The sequence below is a fragment of the Fragaria vesca genome, linkage group LG7, assembly GCF_000184155.1.
Source record: "Fragaria vesca subsp. vesca linkage group LG7, FraVesHawaii_1.0, whole genome shotgun sequence".
NCBI lineage: Eukaryota > Viridiplantae > Streptophyta > Magnoliopsida > Rosales > Rosaceae > Fragaria > Fragaria vesca.
Genome location: NC_020497.1, coordinates 11445713 through 11446126, shown reverse-complemented (window position 1 = coordinate 11446126; position 414 = coordinate 11445713).

The window sequence follows — 414 nt, the reverse complement described above, 5'->3', positions numbered from 1 at the left end:
ATGAAATTCAAATAATGAAATTCTCAATTAATAGGATTTAAATTCATGGAATTGTAATTCCATGACTTTAAAATTTCTGTGGACATTAAAATTATTTTATCCAAAAACAACGTTATGAAGTTGGTCAATGGGTTAATTGATTGATAGAAATGTTTATGATATGTACTTCATAGAATGTTATACATGCAAATTATACCCAACTGTTATACTGATTATATATCTAGGGTCCTCTCAAAAAAAAAAAATTATATATCTAGGGTTAATGACAATATTGTGGTTTCTTAAAAATAACAGGGGCAAAAGGGTTAGTATACCCGCGTCTTGGTGCGATGCAGTATTCACATTATGCATATTCCACATATGTATAAGAGCTATCACAAAATTCATGAAATTGTAATTCCCATAATTTAAAAA